The sequence below is a fragment of the Paramisgurnus dabryanus genome, chromosome 18, assembly GCF_030506205.2.
Source record: "Paramisgurnus dabryanus chromosome 18, PD_genome_1.1, whole genome shotgun sequence".
Classification (NCBI taxonomy): domain Eukaryota; kingdom Metazoa; phylum Chordata; class Actinopteri; order Cypriniformes; family Cobitidae; genus Paramisgurnus; species Paramisgurnus dabryanus.
In genome coordinates this window covers 36,694,067-36,700,950 of record NC_133354.1, presented here as the reverse complement: position 1 = coordinate 36,700,950, position 6,884 = coordinate 36,694,067, and the positions used below count along the sequence as shown (strand labels likewise).

Sequence of the window (6,884 nt, the reverse complement as noted above, 5' to 3'; positions counted from 1 at the left end):
GCAGCCCGAGCGGTGTCACGGCCGCGGCTGCTGCCATATTTCCCAGGAGCTTCTGAAATTGTTTCAGAGGGACCGCGTTCTTCCCTCGGAAAGAACCAAGGCAAGTCAGAATTGATTGGACGCGCGCTTCTGTTAAACGTGCCGATAAATCGATCGAGTCCAGTTCCATCCCGAGAAAAGAGATCCTCTGCGTGGGACAAAGTTTGCTCTTTTCCCAGTTGACCCGAAGACCCAGACGGGCGAGATGCCGAAGCGTTAAGTCTCTGTGCTCGCAAAGCGTCCGCCGAGAATGCGCTATTATAAGCCAATCGTCGAGGTAAGCCAAAATGCGAACACCGCTCTCTCTCAGGGGCTTTAACGCCGCTTCCACTACTTTCGTGAATACACGGGGAGAGAGAGACAGCCCGAACGGTAGTACTTTGTATTGGTATGCCCGCCCCTCGAACGCAAAGCGCAGAAACGGTCTGTGGCGAGGGAGAATGGACACATGAAAGTACGCGTCTTTCAGATCTATTGCTGCAAACCAATCCTGGGGCCGTATTGACTGAAATATCAGTTTCGGCGTTATCATTCTGAAGGATCGTCTTTGGAGAGATCGGTTCAGAACGCGCAAATCCAAGATCGGCCGTAACCCACCGCCCTTCTTTGGAACTATGAAATACGGGCTGTAAAACCCTGAGCTCATCTCGGTTGGAGGGACCGGTTCGATCGCGTCCTTCGCCAGGAGGACATCGAGTTCTGCACGCAGTACATGTGCATCGGACGCTTTCACTGTAGTGAAACGAATGCCCGAGAATTTGGGTGTGTGCCGGTTGAATTGAATTTCGTAACCGAGGCGGATCGTGCGTAATACCCATCGGGACGGGCTGGTAAGCTGAAGCCAAGCTTCCAGAGACCGTGCGAGGGGAATTAACGGCACAACCGGAGAGCTCGCGGTGGGGCAGACGAGCGGAACAGGTGAGACTGCCGGTGCGCGCGCCGTAAGAGCGCACGCAGCTACAGTGTGTGTGCGTGTTGTGACACTGACCTGAGACCGCTGAGGGAGCTGGTGGTCCGGTCTCCGCAGTGGAGAGCTCGGACTCCTCAGAACCCCCGCTGGCGATGGAGGAGAGGGAGGATGAGCAGATGAATGCCCGCTCACATCTCTCTCGATCCTCTGGAGACCTGGAGAAGGAATAGGAATGCACTCTTTTTGTGGTTTTGTGGGTGCCGGCTGAGAAGCCGGCGGAACAGAAACAAAACGAAACCAAAGATTTTCCACCCGGCCCTCCTCCGGGGGAAGGAGCGGTGCGTTCACCGTCTCCCGAAGAGTGATCCCATCCGAATCCAGGTCGCCCGTCTCAGGGCCGCTTAGATCCCCGTCTGCGACCACGGGAAGCGGGTTGAGCGGGCGGGGCGGGCTGTCGACGGCTGTTCCCCCTCCGTTGTCTGGATGATTTCCTAGGGGGGGGGGCGGAGGCAGCCGCCACAGGGCGCCCTCGGCGAGGAGCAGACTGGGCAGCCGGTGCTGGTGGACGAGAGGCAGGCCTCTTGCGCCGGGGCATGATCTTGGAGATCGCTTCAGTCTGCTTCTGAGCGGCGGTGAATTGCTGCGCAAAAGACTCCACCGACTCGCCGAATAGGCCAGTCTGTGACACTGGATCGTCCAGGAACTTGTTCTTGTCCGCTTCCGTCATGTCAGCCAGACACAACCATAGGTGGCGTTCTTGGACCACGAGTGTAGACATCGCACGACCAATCGCCTGCGCCGTCACCTTCGTAGTGCGGAGAGCCAAATCAGTGGCAGCCCGCAGCTCCGAGAAGACGGGTGAGTCGTGTCCTCCCTCATGCAGATCTCGTAAGGCTTTCGCTTGATGGACCTGCAGCAAAGCCATTGCATGCAGAGCCGAAGCCGCCTCTCCACAAGCCTGATGGGCAGCGCCCGTTAAACCGGACGACTGTCTACAAGCCCGAGAGGGAAGGGTTGGGCGGTCCTTCCAGGAGGCAGCGGTGGTCGGACACAGCTGCATCGCGACGCCCCGCTCCACAGGGGGGATCCCCGTATAACCCTTAGCGGCTCCGTTGGTGAGGGAGGTGAGGGGGGAGGGCTGAATCGGCCGTAACCGGGTAGAATACGGCGACTTCCAAGTCCGTGACAGCTCCTCGTGCACCTCGGGGAAGAAAGGTACTGGTGGAGAGGGCTGTGAAGCCCGGGCAGCTCCGAAGAACCAATCATCCAGGCGGGACGGTTCGGGCTGAGGGGGGTTAACCCACTCCAACCCTACGGTCTCCGCCGCTCGAGAGAGCACAGCCACCATCTCCGGGTCAAACTCCGGCGTCACGACCCGACCAGAGGGAGGAAGAACGTCGGAGTCAGCTTCGGAAAGAGGGGCTCCACCCTCGGGTGTTGCGGTCGAAGCGGGTCCAGAGGGAGGCGCAACGGATTCTACAGCGCTCGTAGAACACGAGGCTGCAGTCTCCATAGGCACCTCTACCGGCTGAGGACGGGAAGGCTGAGAGCCGGAGGACGAATCCCCCGACCGGCTCAGCACAGTTAGACGCAGATCGTCCTTAGAGAGCTTCGCGGCCGCTCCGTGGCGGCGGTCAGAACTCACCGGACGCGGACGCCGTTCCCGTAGAAACGACAACCGCCTGCGTAAATCCAGCAGGGACATCTCCTCGCAATGAGAACATGCACCCCCAGCGAACGCAGCCTCCGCATGCTCGATGCCCAAGCATGAAAGACAGCGCTCGTGACCGTCCTTTGGACCCATGTACTTGCCGCATCCAAGAACACACGGACGAAAAGCCATCCTGAAAAGGACGCTGATCTCCGGATATACGAGAGAGTGGCTGCCTTTAACAAGGCACAAAGCTCTCCGTATCACTCTTTTAGGGAAATTCACTCTTAGATGCTCAGTTGATGATGCGCACAGGGATCAGCAACGCACTCACTAATAACTCAAAACAAAAAAGATGCAGAGTAGTGGAAAACTGCGGCGTCCGCTGTGGTACTGCTTGTCCAACCAACTTCAGCAATCGTTTCCCACCAGAGCAGAGAGTAGCTTCTCAGTAGCAGATACTGCCGGCTTTCGAAGCGATAAAAAGCTAATTTCCCTATTTGCACCTGCTGCTTATATACGCACCTGGCGGGGCGGCGCCAGCATTATGCAAATATCTCAATGCCAAGTTCATTGGCGTTTTAGTAGTATTCGAAGCAGATTGGTCTCTCTAAGCGAGTTCCCAATTCGTCGGTCACGACGTGACGTCGTAGTGACCGACTGAAAGGGAACTTACTAAAATCAATGAACAGCACTAATAAAGCATCATTCTTTCAGATCATTAACTAAAAAAAAGTTGGTTTAGGGTTTAGTTACTCTTTAAGGCAACGATCAAATAATTACTTTGAACCCATTGATAATTAATGTAGAATTACCACATCATTATCAAGGAATTACTAAGAACCTGGAATAGTATTCTACAGTGAAAACAATGGGAACCCATTGACAATAAAGAATTACCACATAATTCTCAAAGAATTACTTCAAACCCACTATTAACCCATTTGCGCATGATGCTGCATGCACCAGCATTAGATGTAATGTTTCGGCGCGCAGAATCAGGCGCAAATGGGTTCATTAATAAAGTAATTATTTGAGAATTATGTGGTAGTTCCCATTGTTTTCACTTTAGAATACTGTTCCAGGTTCTTAGTAATTACTTGATAATGATGTGGTAATTATTTATTAATTATCAATGGGTTCAAGGTAATTCTTTGAGAATGATGTGGTAATTCTTTGATCATTGCCTTGAATACAGAATTCATTTGTCATCACTTTATAATAGTGATGTGAAATATCTTGATTAAAAACACACACAAAAAATATACGCAACTTTCTTTCTTTCTTTTTTTTATTGGAGAATCAAAGATGTTACATTTTACAGAAAGTGAAACAGTTCTCCAGTTTTATTTTATCTTAAACAACTAAGCCTTAGACAACCCCTCCCCCACCAAAAAAGCAACTTTCTTGTACTTTTACAGTTCATTAATGTGGTATCTACAGTGTTTGGTTTAAGGGTCGACAGCGCATTGTTAAAATGCGATAGCGATGCACCTCTCCGCTGACAGTTGGAAACCCCCAGTCCCATCTCTCTTACAAAGTGGGAGATATTACAAAACTCACAGATATTACCTGTGTGCGCTCAAACTTTAACCTGAATGTAATCAGTATAGTAGGCATACATCTAAGTAAATCAACTAACATTAGTAGTAAAGAAGAAGACAGGCCATAACCGGATACTGAGCATCACAGTTTATTAATAGTTACTTAATAGTTATTCCTCCTGAAGCGGAATTAGTAGTTACTTAATCGTAGTTCTTCAGGAGGAATGACTAAATTGATTAGTTACTGATTAATGAATAGTTACTTAACATAATTAAAAACTGCTATGACCTACTGATTAGTTAACACATATTTCTTAGTAGTTAATAGTAGTGACTTGAGTGTTAATGAAGAACTAACAATTAATTCTGCAGTAATTCCTTATTAGTTATACAGTAAGTAAGATACAGTTTTCTAAAGTGTTACCACCTTCTCTAGTAAATTAGAGATACTTATACATTTATAATGTAAAGAAAATATCTTCATGAAAACTGATGGGAAAAAGGAATGAACTAGACAAGCCTGTAGTTAAAAGTATATACTTACTCGTCACTGTTAAAAGAATAAGTTTATTTGAAATCATACATTTACTATTATGACATTGTAAACAGTATAAGACAAATGGCAGAACATTTCACCCACGCATACTTATAACGAAATGTATACAATTTTATATGTGTAGACATCTAAAGCACTAAAGAATAAGCAATGCTATACTTAAATCTACTTTTTTATTGAATTACATTTAAACACTACAATTCAAAAGATCTGTTTTCCCCCCAAAAAGGTGTGTGTTTAAGAAAGGATGAATTCAAATATCAAGGAAGGACCTTTTGGCTTGAGTAGACACTAAGTCTACAGGGAAAGGAAATGTCTTAACACCTAACCGAGTTCCTAAACTTTTATTCTATTGATCTAGATTATTATTGTAAAACCATGGCACCTTGTTTGTGGGAGATGACAGAGACTGCAAGGAAGTAATATTTGAATATCAAGGAAGACCTTTGGCGTGAGCAGACACAGTCTGCAGGGGAAAGGAAATGTCTTAACACCTCGCATAGATCGTAAAGTTACAATCTATTGATCTAGATTTTTGTAATACCATGGCACCTTGTTTGTGGGAGATGACAGAGACTGCAAGGAAGTAATATTTGAATATCAAGGAAGACCTTTGGCGTGAGCAGACACAGTCTGCAGGGGAAAGGAAATGTCTTAACACCTCGCATAGATCGTAAAGTTACAATCTATTGATCTAGATTTTTGTAATACCATGGCACCTTGTTTGTGGGAGATGACAGAGACTGCAAGGAAGTAATATTTGAATATCAAGGAAGACCTTTGGCGTGAGCAGACACAGTCTGCAGGGGAAAGGAAATGTCTTAACACCTATCAGAGATCGTAAAGTCTTCATCTATTGATCTAGATTTTTTGTAATACCATGGCACCTTGTTTGTGGGAGATGACAGAGACTGCAAGGAAGTAATATTTGAATATCAAGGAATACCCTTTGGCGTGAGCAGACAATTAGTCTCCAGGGAAAGGAAATGTCTTAACGACTAGCCTAGTTCCTAAACTTTTATTCTATTGAACTGTACCGACGTATCAGAAGTCTTGGGGCGTGACCCGAATAGACGACGACGACTGGCTTGGAAGGAAAGATTTACATTACAACTTTCAAGACAGGAAGACAACAGCTTATTCAATTGAGCTCCTAAACGGTACCTCTTTAAAAAAACATACCTAAATACTATTACAATTTATTTTATTTAACATTGTTTCTTCATCAGGTCTTCTTATTTCTTTAATCATGTGTATTGATTTATTCAAAGACATTATGCTTAAAAGCAAAACATTCTGGCATACAAAATTCTAACTTATCTTTTTTACTATCTTCTGATTTCTTTAAACACTCACGTATGAGAGGGGAGGCGTGAAACAACAGAGACCATAGGACACCTGGATAAACATCATTTCCTGAGTCATTTCCGGAGTCATTTCCGGAGTCATTTCCGGAGTATAAACAGCAATTACCACCATAATATTTTATTACAGGAAGCAAAACAACTCATAAGGTGTTAGGTCGTAAATCAAGGTCATAAATCATAATTTTTGACACTTGGTACATCATATTTTCTTCTGGTGTGGCCGTAAGCGAGTGCTGACTCGATTCGATAGACACTTCAAGACTTATGTGGCAATGCCATGACATCAGTGAACGCTTACAGAAAGAACGCATTCATGGGAAAAAATGACATAAATAAATATTTAATTAATTAAATGCTTACAACACCTGGTACTCCCAGGCGGTCTCCCATCCAAGTACTAACCAGGCCCGACCCTGCTTGGCTTCCGAGATCAGACGAGAGCGGGCGTGCTCAGGGTGGTGTGGCCGTAAACGAGTGCTGACTCGATTCGAGAGACACTTCAAGACTAATGTGGCAACGCAATGACATCGGTAAATGCTCACAAAAAGGACGTAATTATGGGAAAAAATGACATAAATAAATAACTTATTAATTAAAAGCTTAAAGCACCTGGTATTCCCAGGCGGTCTCCCATCCAAGTACTAACCAGGCCCGACCCTGCTTGGCTTCCGAGATCAGACGAGAGCGGGCGTGCTCAGGGTGGTGTGGCCGTAAACGAGTGCTGACTCGATTCGAGAGACACTTCAAGACTAATGTGGCAACGCAATGACATCGGTAAATACTTACAAAAAGGAAGTAATTATGGGAAAAATGACAT

The 6,884-nt window shown here is 46.4% G+C and overlaps 1 non-coding gene and 1 pseudogene across 1 annotated transcript; both read right to left on the bottom strand.

Annotated features, from left to right (window-relative positions):
- Positions 1 to 6,420: 6,420 nt before the first annotated feature.
- Positions 6,421 to 6,539, bottom strand: LOC135752988 (5S ribosomal RNA). Its single transcript, XR_010533434.1, has one exon. It is a non-coding gene; the product is annotated as a 5S ribosomal RNA (ribosomal RNA).
- A 125-nt stretch (positions 6,540 to 6,664) lies between these two features.
- LOC135753014 (5S ribosomal RNA) lies at positions 6,665 to 6,783 on the bottom strand (annotated as a pseudogene).
- Positions 6,784 to 6,884: the final 101 nt, after the last annotated feature.